The sequence below is a fragment of the Eriocheir sinensis genome, chromosome 10, assembly GCF_024679095.1.
Source record: "Eriocheir sinensis breed Jianghai 21 chromosome 10, ASM2467909v1, whole genome shotgun sequence".
Classification (NCBI taxonomy): Eukaryota; Metazoa; Arthropoda; class Malacostraca; order Decapoda; family Varunidae; genus Eriocheir; species Eriocheir sinensis.
The window spans coordinates 4,577,432-4,596,609 of NC_066518.1; the positions used below are offsets into that span (position 1 = coordinate 4,577,432).

General features: G+C 46.1%; 1 protein-coding gene across 1 annotated transcript in view; it reads left to right on the top strand.

Annotated features, from left to right (window-relative positions):
• LOC126996474 (multiple epidermal growth factor-like domains protein 6) overlaps positions 1–19,178 on the top strand; it is a 176,847-nt gene that overhangs the window by 17,759 nt on the left and 139,910 nt on the right. The window contains exon 2 of the mRNA XM_050856955.1: positions 11,966–12,050. The gene's annotated coding sequence lies outside the window, so the exon portion shown is untranslated. The remainder of the gene's footprint in view (positions 1–11,965; positions 12,051–19,178) is intronic.

Consider the following 19,178-nt stretch of genomic DNA (forward strand, 5'->3'; position numbering starts at 1 on the left):
AGCATATAAACATTGATTTGTAAGGATTGTGTACAGTAGTTTGAATTTCTATGGACCCCTTAAAATTCTTCCGTGGACCCCTGACTTTTTTTTACAGCAAAGGAGACAGAACAAGGGCACAAAAAAAGGAAACAACAATTAAAAAGAAAACCGCTACTCGCTGCTCCTGTAAAGAATCCAAAGAGGTGGCCGAAAGAGCAGTCAATTCCGTGAGACTGACTGGGAACGATTCATGTGCAGTCTGCCTCCCTGTTTACATACTTACCTAATTTCCTGCCTTCCGCCTCGCCTGGGTCTCTTCCTTCCTCCATTTTCCCCTTCCGTCCCCCGCTTTCTGGCACTGATTCTTTTACTTGCTAACGGCATACCGCACTGCACCACCGAGCCAACCACTTTGCTCAAGGACACAAGAAAACAAACTATGCAAGACCCCTTTCTACCTCCACAGGGCAAGTCTTGTAACCCTAACTCTCTCTCTCTCTCTCTCTCTCTCTCTCTCTCTCTCTCTCTCTCTCTCTCTCTGAAAGTTTTTGAGTAGTGTGTGTGTGTGAGAGAGAGAGAGAGAGAGAGACAGACAGACAGACATAGAAAGTAAGAAACAAAGGAAGACTGAAGTAAAAAAAAAACACAGACAGACAGACAGACAGACAGACAGGTAATACACTTAACGTGGTTCAATATTCCTAAAACGTGTCTTTTAGGACCAAATAATTGACCTTTTTTTCAATACTGTTAAGACGTTCGTATCGGCTTCCGTTGCAAAAGTAAAACCCAGACGCATCATCATCATCATCATCATCATCATCATCACCACCACCACCGAGGACGAAGCAGCAAACCGTCGACTTCCTTTAATCTCTCTCGCTCTCGCTCTTTTTTTCTCATTTATTATTTATTTGCCATTCTTCTTTCTTCTTCTTCTTCTTCCTCTTCTTCTTCTTATGTTCTTTTTTAAAACACAACACTTTTTTCATTATTTGTTTCTTTCTTTACTTTCTTCTTTGTCTCAGGATTACCAAAGATGATCGGTTTCTTTTTCTTCCTTTTGTTGTTGCATTCACGTAATAATTGTGTTTTGATGTGGTTAGGAATTCTCTTTTCGTTTGCGTGTAATTATAAAGTTGACATTATTTGGGATGAGTTAGTGTTAAGATAGTGTGGACCGTTTGCCGAGAGAGAGAGAGAGAGAGAGAGAAGGTTATGAAGGGAGTGGAAAGGAAAAGGAAAAGGAAAAGAGAGGGAAGATACGAGGAAGGAGGAGGAGGGGTTGTGATAAGAGAGAGAGAGAGAGAGAGAGAGAGAGAGAGAGAGAGAGAGAGAGAGAGAGAGAGAGAGAGGGGAGGGAGAAAGGGAGGGGGAAGGAAAAGAAAGAGGAAAAGAGAGGGAAGTTACGAGGAAGGAGGAGGAGGGGTTGAGAGAGAGAGAGAGAGAGAGAGAGAGAGAGAGAGAGGTCATGGCGCATTTTCCTCAGGTCCAGTTCGTTTATCGAAAGAAAATTGTCTTCGATGTTTTCTTGTGTCGCTTTTGTCTTCATAACGACATCCTAGTGACCGCAGTGCCGTGTGTGTGTGTGTGTGTGTGTGTGTGTGTGTGTGACGGAAAAATGGGAGCAAATTAAAATAGTTGGCGCGGGTGTGCTCTCTCTCTCTCTCTCCTACTGGTATATCCTTACATTCATTCCCTTCATTCCTTCACATTCACTTCCCTGTCTCAATCTTCCTCTTCTTCCCTCCTTCCCACGCTCTCTTCCTCCCTCACTCCGCCAGTATTCTCGGACATTTGAACCACTGAAAATAAGCCATCTCTATCCCCCGTCACCCCCACCCTCGCTTCCTCTTCCCTCTCTCACGTCATTCACTCCTCAAGCAGACTAAGAACCTCCTGAACCCAGTTGCTCGTCGGCGAAGTCACGAGGATGCTTTTAAGGTCTTGTGGTCTCAGCCTTTTCTTCTCTTCTTAAAAGCTGGTGATTTCTCGCGACTACCACTATAGCCACCATTACAGCCTCTAACACATCCTCTTCGCCTCCTCCTACTCCTGGAACCTCACAGACTCATCTATACTCCATTACGAGGTTCCATAGCTACCTACTTCTATTCCTTTCCCAAGCTTTTCCTTTTATCTCCTCCATCGCTACCACTTCGGCCATCTCTGCAGCCTCGAACACCTCCTCTTCTCCCTCCTCTTACTTGTGGGACTTTACAAACTCATCTACTCATTGCGAGGTCATTAAACTACCATCTCTTTCCCATCTTCTTTCCCTAACCCCTTCTTCGCCATCCCTATCACTAGCCACCCTCTTCCCCTTCTTTCTCGTTTCCCTGTGAAGTGCATGAGTGGTGATTAGACTACTATATACCATCATCTCTTTCCCAGCCTCTCTTCTTAAACTCCATCACTACTACTACTACTACTACTACTCGCGTCCTTGTGAGTGTCAGGCCGAAGTAGCGTCCCTCTTTGGTCTCGTCTCTTTAGGAAGGTGAGGGCGCTGCGTGGGCCAACACTGAAGGCGCTGCGGTGAAGGGGTGTCGGTTGGCCTTGGTGGGCGAAGAGATGCTGGGGTTGTCTGGCGTGATGGTTAGGAGGTGAAGAAGAGAAAGCGAGAGAGAGAGGTTAGAGGAGGTTTGCTTGGGTGTTTAGAGGAAGAGAGATAAACAGAGGAGGTGGAGATGGTTTGGAAAAGGAGGAGAAGGAGGAGGTGTAGGAGGAAAGGCGGAGGAAGAGGGGATAATGGAGAAACAAAATAGGAAGAGGAAGAAGAAAAAAAGAAGAAAAGAAAAAACAAAAAAGGCGGAGGTAGAGGGGATAATGGAGAAACAAAATAGGAAGAGGAGGAAGAAAAAGAAGAAAAGAGAAAACAAAGACACGACTAGAAATAAAAAAAGCGGAAAAGGGAAGAGAAAACCACGAAAGAAAGCACAAGAGGAGAGAAAAAGAGCAAATAAATCAACCCAATAGACACGAAAAGCCTTGCACTTACGTATCGCCTTGCAGAGAGAGAGAGAGAGAGAGAGAGAGAGAGAGAGAACAAAAAACACACCAAAATCAAAATAAAAATCCGTTCCTAGCATCTATTTACACAATCTTTTGCCTCCGTTTCAACCTGATCGTCCCTCTCATCCTCTTGACTCCATGGACAAACAACGGGTGTGTGTGTGTGTGTGTGTGTGTGTGTGTGTGTGTGTGTGTGTGTGTGTGTGTGTGTGTGTGTACGTGCTTGTGTTCCAGGGCGGCCTCGCAATGATCAATACACCATTTTGGGCTCAGATTCTCTCTCTGGATTACTCGCCTCTGTTCCCTTTTACGGCCCTTGAATGTGCATTTCGGAGGCCGGGAATGTTGGCCAATGCGCGGAGCTTTGTTTGTTTGTGTTGAGAGGGAGGACTGGACCGCGAGGGGAGGGCGGGGAAGGGGGCAGTGAGGGGAAGGAAGGGAAAAAGAAGAGAGGAGGGAGAGGAGGGAAACCGAGGAGGGGATGAAGAAGGAAAAGTAAGCAGGGAGAGTGAGGAAAAGTAAAGCTGAGTCGAGGTCTTGAGGAGAGGAAGGACTAGGGAGGGTGGACATTACGGGGAAGGAGATTCGAGGGGAAACCGAAAGAAAAAAGGAAGTAGAGAAAACGTAGAAAATGGAAAGCGAGGGGAGGAGAGGGAAGACAATAGAGAAAGGTGAATAGAAAAGAACCATCAGGAGGAGGAGGAGGAGAAAAGTAATTGAGGGAAGGAGGAAAGAAAAGGAAGAAGGGAAAAGTTGAAGGGAAGGGAGGAGGAGGAGAGACAAGGGAAACAAAGAAGAGGAAAGAAGTAAAAACATTTGATGAACGAGGAGTGGAGGGAAATCGAGGAAAGAGGAAGGCGTAGAAAAATGAAGACAATGGGAGGAAGAGGAGGAGGAGGAAAAGCGAAGAGAGGAAGAAAGAAGAGGAGGTAGAAAAAGTGTAGAAAAATGAGAGTGAGAGGAGGAGAGAAAAGACAAGGAAAGAAGGAAGAGGGAAGAGCTGAATCAAGTGGATGAAGAAAAGGAAAAAGAAGAAAAGGATATATTGAAGGGAAGGAGAGGAAAGACAAAAGGAAGAAAAGAGGAGAGAAGTAATGGGAGGAGGGAAATCGAGCGGAGGAAGAAAGAAAGAGAAAGGAAGAAGGGAAAACGAAGAAAAATGAAAGTGAGGGGAGGAGAGGGGGAAGACAATGGTAGGAAAGGAGAGAAGAAAACAAAGATACAGAGAGGAAAGAATGGAGAAGAAAAGAAGGGAGGCATGAACTGTTACGAAGAGGAGGAAAAGGAGGAAGAGGAAAGTGGAAACGAAGGAGAGAGAGAATGAAGAGTAAGTAAATTAGAGGAAGATAAAGGCGAGTAAAGAGAGTGATAGGAAAAGGGAAACAATGGAAATGAAGGAGAGGAAAGAAAGAAGATGGGAGGAGGAGGAGAGAAAAGGGATAGGCAGGGAACGGTTTGATAATCTGATTGAAAACGAAAATAATGAAATAAAGAAAAAGAAAGGAGAGGAAAGAAAGAAAATAGGAGGAGGAGGAGAAGGAGAGAAAAGGGATAGGAAGGAACGGTCTGATAATCTGATTGGAAGTTAAAATAATGAAATAAAGATGAAAAGGAAGAGAGGGATTGATAAGGGAGAGAAGGAAGAAGAGAGAGTACGTAACTGCTTGCTTTTTCCTCTCTCTCTCTCTCTCTCTCTCTCTCTCTCTCTCTCTCTCTCTCCTCCACTAATCGTTTATATTATCTGCCACTTCAACCTCTTCTCCCCTCTTTTTCCCCCCCCCACACTCCCCCTCCCCCCTCTCCCCCCACACTCCCCCTCCCCCCCTCTTCGCCCTCTTCCACTAATTATTTTGAAGGGAAATTTGCGAGGTCGTTTATGAATGCAACCCGAGGAGCCGAGCGTTTGTTCAGGCCTTAGAAATAGTGAGTAATTTATTGGGGTAACGCAATCGTGGTCTTAACTCTTGTGTGTGTGTGTGTGTGTGTGTGTGTGTGTGAAAGACCTACCCCAAAGAACAACCACTTAATTCCCTGCATTTCCTCACCCTCTTTCTCTCTCTTTTTCTCTCCCTCTCTCACGCTCTCTCTCTGTCTCTCTGTCTCTCTCTCTCTCCCCCTTTCTCTCACTCTCTCTCCCCCCCCTCTTTCTCTCTCTCTCGATGATGATGTCACTTCTTCTCTCCCCACGATTCTCCCTCCTCCCTTCCTCCCTCCCTCCTCGGTACTTAAGGGGAGAGAAGTTCCTCCCCTGTTTAGGCAGAAAGACAAGAAGGGAAGAGAGAGAAAGAGAGAGAGAGAGAAGGGAAGTGGGGAGAGAGAGAGAGAGGGGAGGAATGAATGACCTGTAGTGTGCGTGCGTGTGTGTGTGTGTGTGTGAGAGGGGAAGAGGAGGAGGGATTGTGTGTGTGTGTGTGTGTGTGTGTGTGTGTGTGTGTGTTTGGGGTAGGTTCGTTCACCTCACTCCGTTTTATGTTTTCCTGATGGAGAAGGAGCAGGAGGAAGAGAAGAAAGCGAAGGAGAAAGAGGAAGAGGAGAAGATAGGAGAAGAAGAAGGAGGAGGAGGAGGAGACGGAGGAGGAAGAGCTCGGGTTTAGGTTTCCTCGTTGCAAAGTGTTGGAGAAAATGCTTTCCTGCTCTCTCTCTCTCTCTCTCTCTCTCTCTCTCTCTCTCTCTCTATTTCCTCTATTTTTTTCATTCTTTCTTTATTTTTCTTTCGTTCTTTCGTTATTTCTTTCATTTTCTTTCGTTCTTTTTCTTTCTTGCTTTTTCTTTCTTTCTTTTGTTCTTTTCTTTATTCATTCTCTCATTCTCTTTCTTTCTCACCCCTCTCTCTCTCTCTCTCTCTCTCTCTCTCTCTCTCTCTCTCTCTCTCCACCCCCCTTCCGCTTCCTCCCCATCCTTCTCTCTTTCACAGCGGTAAGCGGATAAGTCACTCAGCTTAGCAGGAAGGAGAGTCGAGGATGGACGGAATAAAAGCAACTGACGAGGCCGCGGGAGGGAGGGAGGGAGGCGTAGTGCGAGCAGGCCTTATTGGGGTGCCCGGGACGCCCATTCATCACCCACTCCTCAAGGCCTCGGCTCCCGGCCCTTGTGTTATCTGTCCGCCACTTTACACTTCCCTCGAGCACCGAACTTCAAGAGTGGGAGAGTGTCAAGACGCCTAAGAACCGCACCGTCCGAAATTGAGCTCTCTTTTGGTCCACTCGTCTCGGTTTTCATATAACAGGAGCAGCGATTAGTGTCTTTTCATGTTTTCTTATTTATTTTTGCCCGGAATACAGACCAAAAAGAAAAAATAGAAGCAGGGAGTCCGTGAACCTTGTGTTAGCTGCATCGAGCCGCGCGCTGACTGTATCCACGCGACGTAAATAATTCGATATTGAGGAGCAGCGGGATATTATTGGGGGAGTAAAAATGGACTCAGGGTGGAGGGAAGGCATTGAAGCTCGGAGGGAAGGACGGAGAAGGGAGGAGAAGACGGAATAATGGGAGAAAGACGAAGGGAAAGAGGGAAGGAGAAAGAAGTAAGGAGAGAACGAATGAGCGACAGGAAAAAAAGGAAAAGGGGGTTGGAGGAAATGCAGAAAAGGGTTGAATTGGAGAGAGAGAGAGAGAGAGAGAGAGAGAGAGAGAGAAAATGGGTTACAGAGAGAAGAAGGAGGTTGAAGGGAAGGAAAGAGGAGGAAGGAAAGAACGAAATGGGAGACAGGATAAGAAAAATAAGGGGGTTGAAAGAAGGGAGAAAGGGAAGGAAAGGATGAAATGGGTAGCAGGGAGAATTGAAAATGGAGGTTGAAGGGAATAAAGAGAGAGACAGATAGACAAAATAAGCTTGACAATAAAGGGAGGGAGAAGAAATAAGATTGATTAGCTAGAGAGACAGAGAGGATTGAAACGAATGGACTAAGAAAGGAATAAAAAAAAGCTATAGGAGATATTAGGAGAGACAGGTATAGACAGGAGACGGAGGTGGATTAGAAAGAAACTGAATGAACAGACGGAAGGGAGGGACAGTGAGAGGGAGATAGAGGAGAGTTGAAGTAATAAGTGTTAAATAGAATCGGAATGGACAGACGAAATGGAAGAATAGAAAGGGAGAGAAAAAGAGTGAAATTGATGCGTGTTAGAAAGAAATGGAATGGAGAGACGGAATGAGAGTAGGAGGTGAACAAGAAGAACAAAAACAAGAACAAGGACAAGAAAGAAAAAGAAAATAGAAAACAACAAAGAAAGAGAAGGAGAGGAAGAAAGAAGAGTCAAAATAATACATGTTACAAAGAAAAGGAATAGAGAGACAAAATGAGAGAAGAAGAACAAGAACGAGAAAAAAAGAACAAGAAAGAAAGAAAAAGAAAATACAAAACAACAAAGAAAGAGAAGGAGAGGAAGAAAGAAGAGTCAAAATAATACATGTTACAAAGAACAGGAATAAAGCGACGAAATGAGAGAAGAAGAACAAGAACGAGAAAAAAAGAACAAGAAAGAAAGAAAAAGAAAATACAAAACAACAAAGAAAGAGAAGGAGAGGGAGAAAGAAGAGTCAAAATAATGCATGTTACAAAGAACAGGAATAGAACAAGAAGAAGAACAAGAAAGAAAAGAAAATACAAAAACAAGAAAGCAAAAGGAGAGGGAGAAAGGAGAGTCACAATAATGCATGTAGAAGTAAGCGAAATGGATGGAAAGACAGGGAGAGGGAGAGAAAGGGATACGGAGGTGAATGCGCCGGGAAGCTTGCGATCTCCCACCTGTTCACGAATTCATTGGGTCGGACCTGTCTCGTTCCCGCCTCCCGTCTCGCTGGTTACGCGTGTCAGCCGAGTCTGTCTATCGCCCATCAGCATACACAGCGTTCTCTTAACCTCATCCACCTCACACCTCTCCACCGTCCTCTCCTCCTCGCCCTCTCCTCCCTTTAATTTACGGTATAGCTGTTACAATCGTCTCTGTTGCTCAATCATCCGGTCCTATGCGCTGTATGTGTGATGGAAGGGAATGAAGGTGAGTGTGTGTGTGTGTGTGTGTGTGTGTGTGTGTGTGTGCGCGTTTAATTCCCCCCGACATGATCACAAGCTAGACTCGTCATCCTCAGCAAGTACCCTTCCGATCAGAGTAAGCTCATTATAGTCGATCTCTGGGTACTGCTGGGACCTCCATACACCCCATCCCCCGTGGTCAAGGAGGGCAGTAATCGCTCCTCGTCAGCGGAAAAGTTTCACACTGAGCGTCGCCTAACCTCCGCGTGCCACGTCGAAGCTTGGCGAGGCAGAGCGAGCGAGCGGAGAGGAGTAATGCCATCTTGTATATTATATGGTGTTGGTCAATGTAGGAGTTTTTTCATGTTATTCCTTGTATTCCAAAGTGATGTTATTCTTCTGTTATTCTTTCTTTTTCTTGTTCTTGTTACTGTTCTTGCTCTTGTTCTTCTTGTTCTTGTTCTTTTTTTTCTTCACTTCCTCCTCCTCTTAGTCCTCGCCTCGCATCCCTGACTTCTGCCTTTCTTGCCGCGGCTCCTGACTCATCCATTACAGGGACAACAAAGCTCTGAATGCTGGTGGTGGCAGGGGCTTCTTCCTCCTCTGCCTCTTCCTCTTCTTCGTCTTCCTCCTCCTCCTCCTCCTCCCTCTCGTCCTCTTCCTTCCCTCCTCCTCATCTGCAGTTACCCTCCTCTTCCTTCGTCTTGTCTCCTCCTCGTTCTGTTTCCTCTCTCCGTGTTTATCTTCGCATTTCCGTTCCCTGTTTTCACTTCCTGGTCCTCCTCCTTCTCCTCTTCCTCCTCTTTATCTTGAGTCTCGTTTCTTTCTCTTTCTCCTTCTTCGCCTTTTCTGCTTGTTTCCTTATTTTTCTCTCCTCCCTTCTGTTCCTTTACTTATCATTCACTTCCGCATCCATTTTCTCCTCTCCTTCCTCCACCTCCTTCTCCTCTTCCTGCTGCTTGTTTCCCTCAATCTCATCATCTCTTATATCTGGTTTCTTTTGCATCTCCATTCATTTTCTATACCTCTTCATTCGTTCTCCTTCTCTCCCTTCCCCTCCTCTTCCTTCTCCTTCTCCTCCTTTTCCGCCTGAATCCCATTCTTTATATCTTCTTGTTATTCCCTCCTCATCTCCATTCTTCACTTATACATCTTCATTCCTTCTCCTCATCCCCTTTCTCTTCCGTTTCCTCCTCCTCCTCCCCTTTCTTTACCTTCCTCCTCTTCGTGCTTCTCCTCATTCTTGTTCTCCTCAATCTTATCCTCTCCTCTTTCTTCTCTATTCCCTTCTACATCTCCATTCCTTACTACTACTACTACTACTACTACTACGACTACGACTACTACTACCACCTCTCCCTAAATTGACCTATCTTTCGGCCACTCCTCTAACCACTAACTTTTTTTAGGAGCAGTGAGTAGCGGGCTTTTTTTTTTTTCATAGTTTCCTTTTTTTATGCCCTTGAACAGACTCCTTTGCTGTAAAAAAAAAACTACTACTACTACTATGCTACTACTATTTCTGCCTCTTGTCGTCGTCGTCCCCCTCCTCCTCCTCCTCCTCCTCCTCTCAATCTCCTCCTCTGCCCTCACACCCAAACAATGCCTTCTCGAAACCCACTAATGGCCGCCACTCGCCACGCCACACATATATTCACGCGCGCATCCCAGGGAAATGTTTTTAATGCCTCGTCCAAAGCTCGCCCCCCCCCCTACCCCCCACCACCCCAGCACCTCCTAACCCCCCCCCCCCTCCCCGCATGTTTTATTGTGCCACGCCGCTGTTTCACACTCTTCTCCACTCTTTTGTTGTTCGCTGAGGATGTTCTGGAAGACTCAGATTGAGGTTGAGAAGAGTCAGGGTCATGGGGATCCCTTACCCCATGGACGTTTCCGATGAGGGCCCCAACAAACTCAATAGGAGCTCGTACCACCTCAGTCCAACCGGTGAAGTAGGGACAGCTTTAGTGGCACCTCACCACGGGAAAGTTGTCCACTCGTCCTAGGTAGTCAGCAAGAGAGACCTTTGGACAACTCTCAACATTTACATCAGGTAGTAAGTCTTCAGAGACGATCACACAGGAACAGCCAGTATCCCTGATTATGCTGGAGCTCCAAGACCCGTTAATAGTGCCCGAAACAGAAAACTTCAGGATACTTTTGTCGCTAAGGCAAAAGCCTACCTGATAGGATGGTTTAGCAGGTTCGACATCTTTGAAGGCGCGGGGATTCTTCGGGCAGCGCGGACGTAGATGGCCTTCCTCCCCGCATTGGTGACACCTCAGGGTTGCTGTACTGGGCTGGGCAGAAGTCTTGGCGGAGGCTCCCGGAGAGGACTCTGAAGATTTCGTGGGCGAAGCAGCCTTAGAGGGGTCTCGGGAAGCTTTAGGGTAGGCATTGCGGGCAGACGACCAGTCGTCGGCAAGTCTCACTGCGTCGGGAAGATGTTTCGGCCGGCGCTCCTTGATGAAGATCCTCAAATCTGGGGCGAGATTAGCGAGATACTGATCCCTCTCAGGCGCTCGTTCGTCCCTCTCGATGGCTTGCTGCTGGACGACGTAGCGACCGAGATACTCACCCTCCAGCCCCAAGGCTACAGCCTGAGCCTTAAATACCTCAAAGCTGGACATAGTTAATATGGACAACACAGCAATAAAGTATAACCCAACAAGTAATGACACCAATAAAGAACAAAAACCCAACAACAAAACAAAATCAAGAAAATGCAACACAGAACCAAAATAAACTAAGAAACAAAACACAAAGGAAACAAGAAAAATGAGCAAAAAGCCCTGCAAAAAGGGTACTAAGGGGCGTAGAAGCCCACCCAATACTCAAACGAGTGATTGGGTAGCAAGGTCAGCGCAAGGGCTGAAAGAGTGCTATGGCAGCACCAAAATAATCCCACCGTGGGCATGCAACAGCCCAAAAGAACGGTGGAGGATTAAGCACTCGCCTCCGGGTCGCAGACAGCAAGTGGCGCGCAAAGGCGACTTAACAAGCCAACCCTTCCGATTAACAGTTGACCCAATCCTGGCGAGGTCGCCACATGTCAAGGTTCCAGAGTTGGGTGCTGTAATCGGAAGGGATAAACAAGATAAATGGTTAGACACCAGTTTACTTTAAGGAAAGTAAGAAAACCCCAAAACAGGCCTCACAATCTGAAGTCTCCGACGCGAAGGCTTCAGCACGCCGGACTCAGCAATGACCTGTTGCACGACTTCTTCCTCTTCGGGGCGTCTCGTCCTTTAAGTGGCAATGACGAGGCAGCACAGCTTCGTCCTTGAAGTGGTGTAGATGTGGTAGACGAGGGAGGCGCAGGAGGAGAAGGGGCGTCAGGTTCACGGCAGTCACGAGAGTCCAGGGCGTGGAGAGTGGAGAGGTGAGGCACCCAGAACGACCCCACAGTAACTGAGTTAGCCCGAGTGAGAGCAGGGCAGGAGCTATAGCAGAATCAAGTGTTCAGGGCGAGGCTCGGCCACTGTCTGATGAGGTAGGCGCGGGCGGCAACCAAGTCGCCTCCTATAGCGGGTTGAGAAGCCTCGGTGGTTCAGTTGACCGAGGCGTCGAACGGCGTCAGGCGAACGAGCAGCGGGAGTGAAGCAGGTGGTTCGCTGCGGCTCGGTAGTTGCACAGCTTCGAACGGCAAGATGCGGGCGGACGGCGGGAGTGCCCCGGTCGTTCGGCCGCTAAGTTGGTAGTTGCCCTCACAGTGTGTAACGGCTGTCTTTCTATCTATCTGTTTATTTATCCATCTGTCTGTGTATAATGTGATTTTTTCGTGTTCTTTAACCTTTTTGGTGTGTGGGATTTGCCACACTTGGATATAATTTTATTTTGCCTAAGACCAAAAACTGAATGCGCGTAAATTTTTGTTGCGATCCTTTTTTGTGTGTGTGTGTGTGTGTGTGTCGTTCTGATGTTCTTATTCTCATTGTTCTTATTCCGATTTTTATTCTTATTATTATTATTTTCTTTTTCTTGCCCCGCAGGACTCAGTATCGGACTGACTACAAGACTCGTGACGAGGTTCGAACCCGGAACATATACTCGTGCTGCCCCGGATGGACCACGCAGGTTAGTGCCTCCCCTCACCCCTTACGCCTCCCTACCCCCCATTCTTCATCCCTCATACCCCCCACCCTCACTCCTAACACGTCTTTTCTCTTCCCTCACCCCCTTACTCTTGACCCCCTCACGCCAGAGTCGGACTGGGGTGCTTGAGGGGGCCGTGCCATCTAGTGGCTGGAGGGTGCCCTGGCCCATGTAAGCTAGAATATCAAAATATTCATTATTATATCACTTAGCGTGGCTTAAGTCCAGGGGCCCATGTACCTTGGGGGCCGCAGGGTCGGACTGGTCTATGTGCCCGTGTGCCAATGGCACATGGGCCCTGCAAGGTACATGGGCCCCTGGACTTAACCCATGCTAAGTGATATTTTAGCTTATATGGGCCCGGGCCCCCTCCAGCCACTAGATGGCACGGCTCCCTCAAGCACCCCAGTCCGACCTTGTTGGGGGCCCATGTGCCATTGGCACACGGGCACATAGGCCAGTCCGACCCTGCCTCACTTCCCTCTCCTCTCACCCCCTCACGCTCCTTTCCCCTCATCCCCTCACGCCCCACTCCTCTCACCCCTTCACGCCCCTCTTCCCCGCACCCCCGTCCCCTCTCCCCCCCTCGCCGCGGTCAGGATGAGGCTAATGACAGGATAATTAGTCCAGGTCGTCGGGAAGAAAAGGCCTCGATCCCACGCTCTATAGATACACTAATGAGTCCATCGATCCGGTTCGAGTTTCCTCTAATTCGCCCCTCCCAAACTAGTTATCCCTTAATGTGCTGCTGGGTGGGTGCCCCGGAGACTGCCTGACCCTGATACGCTGCAGAATATTCGCTCTATGTGTACGTATGAGTAGTGGTGTGATGTGTGGTCGGTAAAGTTCAAGTTCGTCTATGTGTCTATATGTCTAAGACGTTTCGACTCTCACAAAGCCAATATTTCGAAATCCCTCAGTGATAATTTGCCGGGTTCTCGTAACTATACATCACGTTCATGGTGCAGCATAACCCTTGTCAAACTACTCCTAGGCTCATAAAAGTACCCATGGAAATACCCTCATCCTCTACGAAAGCTTTATCGGGGTCGTGTGTATGCCTCGAAATGTGGTGTGAGATTATGGCGGTTTTTTTCATAGCATACAAGCTCACATTTAATAAGGCTTTCGTATACGTTGTGCTTGTATTTCCATGGGTAGTTTTATGAGCCTAGTGATAGTTTGACAAGGCTTCTGCACCATGAACAAGGAAAGATAACTCGTGAGAACCCGACTGATCTCCATTGTGGCTTTTGGAAATATATGTTGTGATACACGAGAGCATTTGAGAATACGGATCTATATCGTTCAGTGCTTCGGTTTTGATTTTCCTATTAATTTTCTCTCCTTCCTAATACTGTCCTTCCTTTGGTGTACGAAGGGATGGCGGCTCTGAATGAGTGTTGGCAGTTTTGTTTAAGGGAATACACTGAAAGGCGATTCTACCGTTGATTTTCGCCCGTTATTTTATCGATTCGTGTCTGGTTGTCTTTGATTCTGGTAAATATTGGTTAGGTTAGGTACAGGTTTGCTAAAGAGAGGTTGACTAGTGGTTTTGGTATATAGAGGATTAATAGAGATTTGATATACAGAGGTTGACTATAGGTTTGGTATATAAGTTTGACAAATGTGGCTCTGAATGAGTGTTGGTAGTTTTGTTTAAAGGAATACACTGAAAGGCGATTGTACCGTTGATTTTCGCCCGTTATTTTTATCGATTCGTTTCTGGTTTTGTCTTTGATGCTGCTAAATATTGGTGAAAGAGGTTTGCTAGAGGTTAATTAGAGGTTTGGTATATAGAGGATTAATAGAGGTTTGATATATAGAGGTTGACTGTAAGTTTGGTATATAAGTTTGACAAATGTTTGTTTTACGTATACGGTTAATAAGGGGGTTATAATAGGTTAAATAGAGGTTTGTTATAGATAGGTTTAATAGCGGTTTTGTTATATAAGTTAAAAAGGTGATTAGTATAGAAGTTAAATAGTTGTGTTATATATATCCGTAGGCCAAATAGAGGGTTGTTAAAAATACGCTAATAGAAGTTTGTTACGTGTAGGTTAAATAGAGATTTCTTATATAGAGATTAAATAAGAGCTGGTTTAATAGTTAGTACTGTAGTGATTTACAAAACTTGGGTATGATTTTATTTTGGGGGGGAGGAGAGTGGTGCCCAAGACCAAAAATTGAATGCAGGTAAATTTTTGTTGCGATCATTTTTTTTGTGTGTGTATGTGAGTTAAAATGCGGAACCAGGGCGAGCCAAGCAGGTGAAGGAGGCAGGTGAGGCAGGCAGGTGAGGCAAGCAGGTGAGGGTGGCAGGTGAGGGTGGCGGCGTCCGTGTAGTCCCAGGTGGCCGCGACCCTGATCAAGGCAACCCACGCCCCGGGATCAGTGTTCTCAGTGTGCAGACTCACGCCCCATCACCGCCGCCCCGCCCCTCAAGCACCCCGCAATGAGAGGCCGGGGCGGTCGATGCACTGTCCGGCGTAGGGCGCGGCGGGTCGGGGTGTGGGCCCATGCGGCGGCACGTTCCCTGTGTTGTGTTGAACGACCGCGTCTCCACCTGAGGGAGTAGCCTTTAGGGTGTTTGCGGCAACATAGCGACAGCCGTTGATTGATTCTTATTCCCTCCGTGAGCCTCGCATCGGTTTGAGCTATTTTGGTACTCTGGAGGACCCTGGAGAGCTGTGGGATATACCTGTAAACGGGAAACTTTCAAAGCTGGCGAGGAGGGCGTTGGAGAGCCCCCAAGGTCTAGGAGCGGTCTGGGAGTGATGAGTGCGCTGAAATTGAACCTCATCGCGTGCCCTCTGCAACATAATAGGGCCACTTTATTCCCTCCGTGACCCTCGCATCGGTTTGAGCTATTTTGGTACTCTGGAGGACCCTGGAGAGCTGTGGGATATACCTGTCAACGGGAAACTCTCAAAGCTGCCGAGGAGTGCGTTAGGCCGCCCATGGTCTAGGAGTGGTCTCGGAGTGATGAGTGCGACTAAAATTGAACCTCATCCCGTGCCCCCTGCAACATAATAGGGCCAAAATTGACCTCTCTTTTTGGCCACTCCTCTGTACTCTATTCAGGAGCAGTAAGTAGCGGGCTTTTTTTCTCCACTATTGATATCTTTTTTTAACGCCCTTGAACTGCCTCCTTCTCTGTAAAAAAAAATAATAATAATAAAATTGCCAGGCCAGTACATTAAGAGACAATTAGACAGGAGGGAACGAGACGAAAGCAGAGTCGAATCGATGAACATTACACACGGAAAGGAACGATCGTATTGCGTTTTTATGCTCTTCCTCTAACAAAATAAATCCTCATTCCGTCAGGCCGCCGCCGATACACTGAAGGACACTTACATAAAAATGAGCGAATTGGAGAAAACCAGAGACGAACCGATAAGAGTCGTTAGTGTGCATGCAGAAGAAGCGTGTGCTGGAGGCCTTTCTTCTGGCTGGGGCGCCCTTTTTTTATTACAGCAAAGGAGACAGCAGAAGGGCACAAAAAAAGGAAACAACAATAAAAAACGTCGTAGAGGTGATATTAGAATTTCCTTGGGTAGTTTTATGAGCCTGGTGATAGTCTGACAAGGCATCTGCACCGTAAATGTGAAAAAAAACTCATGAAAATCCGACTAATCTATTTTGCAGCCTTTAGAAAAAAATGCTGAGCCGAAAACGTCTGATAAGGCTTTCGTAGAGGTTGTGTTAGAATTTCCTTGGGTAGTTTTATGAGCCTGGTGATAGTCTGACAAGGCATCTCCACCATAAATGTGAAAAAAAAACTCATGGAAATCCGACTAATCTCTTTTGCGACCTGAAATATTTTGTTGTGAGAGCCAAGAGCGTCTGATGATATGGGCTTTTGTAGAGGCTGTGTTAGAATTTCCTTGGGTATTTCTATTAGCCTAGTAATAGTCTGACAAGGCATCTCCACCATAAATGTGAGAAAAAAAAAACTCATGGAAATCCGACTAATCTCTTTTGCGACCTGAAATTTTGTTGTGAGAGCCAAGAGCGTCTGATGATATGGGCTTTTGTAGAGGTTGTGTTAGAATTTCCTTGGGTATTTCTATTAGCCTAGTGATAGTCTGAAAAGGCATCTCCACCATAAATGTGAGAAAAAAGAACTCATGGAAATCCGACTAAACTCCTTTGCGACCTGAAATATTTTGTTGTGAGAGCCAAGAGCGTCTGATGATATGTATTACCTAACCTTTAGCCCTCACCTCGCCCGGCCCGCGCTGCCTCGCCTAACTTGCTGACGGCCGCGGGTAAACTCGTGGAACTTTCAAAACTCCACCCAAAATATTTTCAGACTCGCTATTTTATCGACAGCCTGGAAGAGTGTGTGATCATCATGGTTTTATATATATTTTATTTTTTTAGAAAGGGAACGTTACAGATAGGTTACAGAAAGTGTGTACAATAGATTTTTTACATCATGGAGAAGTTTAAAGCAAGTAGTCAGCGGGCTTTTTTTTTTTTTTTGTTCCTGTTGTTGTTTTTTCACTTTCTTCAGCTGTCTCCTTTGTCGTAAAAAAATGTACTTAAGTTTTTTTTACAACAAAGGAGACAGCACAAGGGCACAAAAAAAGGGAAACAACAACAACAAAAAAAAAGCCCGCTAATCGTTGCTCCTGTAAAGAATCCAAAGAGGTGGCCGAGAGAGCAGTCAATTAAGTCGAAACATGTGAGAATATCCCTCCTGGACCGTTCTTTGCTCGACCTATATTACGCCCGGGACAACAACTCAAGCCTCACACACAAATCACAGCCCTGTCACGCCCCCCTCATTGATATTTTCCCCCTTTATCCCCGTAATGGCTGACGGATACAAGCCTACTTCACGAACTCTCCAATTCCGAATAAAAGAAGATAATGATGTTTCCTTTGATCTCCGCTGAGGCTGGGTACACCGTCATTATCAGGGCGGGGCAGACGAGGGCAGACGAGGGCTCTGTCACGGCGCTCTGATATGTTCTCTCGCCGCGGGAGTTGTGTTGCGAGCGTCCCTTTGATGGAAGTTCGTTTGTGAATCTTTATGTTCCCTCGCCATCGGAACACTTGCTTCATTGACAGTGTTTTTACGGAGCGAGTGAAAAGAAAGACGCTCGATAACTGCTGCAGAGACTCGATGTGCGTTGTCTTTGTCAGAGGCGTCGAGGGCTTGATTGAACATTAACTCGTATACATAAAAGTCTCGGTGCCTCTGTTCCCCAATTTGAAAAGCCTCTCGGTATGCTCAGACTCAACTACTTCCAGAGGTCAAAAAGGAGGTCAATCGGATTTTTATTAGTGTTTTTTTCATAATCATAGCATAGAATAAGGGTCAAAATACCACCAGGGCCTTGAAACTACCCCTGTACCAGACACTTTCACCTCTCACAGTAACTACTTTCAGAGGTCAAAAAGGAGGTCAATTGGTGTTCATGAGTCCTTTTTTCATAATCATAGCATAGAAGAAGGGTCAAAATACCACCAGGGCCTTGAAACTACCCCTGTACCAGACACTTTCACCTCTCACATCAACTATTTCCAGAGGTCAAAGAGAAGGTCAATCGGATTTTTATTAGTGTTTTTTCATAATCATAACATAGAAGAAGGGTCAAAATACCACCAGGACCTTGAAACTACTCCTGTACCAGACACTTTCACCTCACATCAAGTACTTCCAGAGGTCAAAGAGAAGGTCAATCGGATTTTTATTGGTGCTTTTTCACAATCATAGCATAGAAGAAGGGTCAAAATACCACCAGGACCTTGAAACTACCCTTGTACCAGACACTTTCACCTCTCACATCAACTACTTCCAGAGGTCAAAGAGAAGGTCAATCGGATTTTTATTAGTGTTTTTTCATAATCATAACTTAGAAGAAGGGTCAAAATACCACCAGGACCTTGAAACTACCCCTGTACCAGACACTTTCACCTCTCACATCAAGTACTTCCAGAGGTCAAAAAGGAGGTCAATAGGTGTTCATGAGTCCTTTTTTCACAATCATAGCATAGAAGAAGGGTCAAAATATCACCAGGGCCTTGAAACTACCCCTGTACCAGACATCAACTACTTCCAGAGGTCAAAAGGAGATCAATCGGATTTTTATTAGTTCTTTTTCACAATCATAGCAAAGAAGAAGGGTCAAAATACCACCTGGGCCTTGAAACTACTCCTGGAAATACCCAAAACTCCTACGAAAAGCGTGTCAAATAATGCGTGCTGGGGCGGCGATAGGTTTGAGAATATGGCTCCGGGGCTTTTCATGGACGCCGTTTTGTGACCCTAGTGATGATTTTACCCGGTTTTTGCATCGTGAACGGGAGAATCACGCATTGAACACCCGGTTAATCTTCTCTGTGGCCTTGGGAAATTGTCGTGATAGGAGTCGATACGTTTAAGGACATGGACCATCGATTCGTAACGTTAGTGTTCGCGAGAAAGGAAATGGCACTTACGCTGTTTATCTTTCTTTTGTTTAGTTCATGATCTGCTTCCTTTTGTTTATCGGGCGGAGTGGAAAAATTTGGGCGGCTTTTCCGATACCCTACGCCCCTCTCCACCCAGTAGTGAATGGGTACCAGGTATTAATCGGGGGTTGTGTCCCGTCTCCTGAGATCTGTTCCCTTCTCCTATAATTCCTTCCCCTTCTGTCTCTCCCCGGCATATGACCACAGATGTTGCGCCGACTAAATGAAACTTTCCTTTCCTCTTGTTCAGCCCTTGGTCTTTCTTCTCTTGGTGTAGAATACGACACGAGGGGTGAAGTTACTCCATCTCTTGATCAATTAAGTTTAGGTTGAAAGAAAAAAGTGGTCCCTGTTCTAGTTTGGAAGACAAGGAGAATGGCCATTAATAATTCAGTAACAATTTTCGGTATGCTGTTTGTTTATATGTCTGATTTTTTTTTTCTCATTCACACCATTTTTTTTAGTCTATGTTTAACTTGTCTGTCTAATCATAAGGACATTGATTAACTGCATATATGGTTGATTTTTCCTCGATGCAGACCAATAATACTGTAGCCGAATAAACATTGACAAAACTAACGTATTTCTGCTTTGTTTGGTTGAAAGGTACAATTACACAGCATTGGATTTCATGTTATCAGT